This window comes from Otolemur garnettii, unplaced genomic scaffold (genome assembly GCF_000181295.1).
Source record: "Otolemur garnettii isolate 467f Iridium unplaced genomic scaffold, OtoGar3 scaffold00057, whole genome shotgun sequence".
Classification (NCBI taxonomy): domain Eukaryota; kingdom Metazoa; phylum Chordata; class Mammalia; order Primates; family Galagidae; genus Otolemur; species Otolemur garnettii.
The window spans coordinates 9,421,837-9,422,225 of record NW_003852452.1 but is presented as its reverse complement, the minus strand read 5'-3'; positions in this window follow the sequence as shown (position 1 = coordinate 9,422,225).

The window sequence follows — 389 nt, the reverse complement described above, 5'->3', positions numbered from 1 at the left end:
GTTTTTCATTTCTCAAGAGACACAATCAATGAAACAACATTTATTTTATTTTATTGTTTGCTGGAGATAAGTTTAAAGTATCTGACCAGCTATGACAAGCCTCTAAAATCAGCTACCAGTGAATCATACTCACTAGTCCAGGGGGCTTGAAGTCTGCCTTGCTTTTCTGTTTAAACCTGACAGACAATAGATTTTTTTTTTTTAGTTTTGGCCGGGGCCGGGCTTGAACCCGCCACCCCTGGTATATGGGGCTGGTACCCTACTCCTTGAGCCACAGGTGCTGCCTCAGACAATAGATTTTAAGAATGAAAAATAAAATATCATAACATTTCCTTTCATCCTATATATTTTTCAAGAAAACATAATGTTCATTTTCTCCCCAAAAGAGT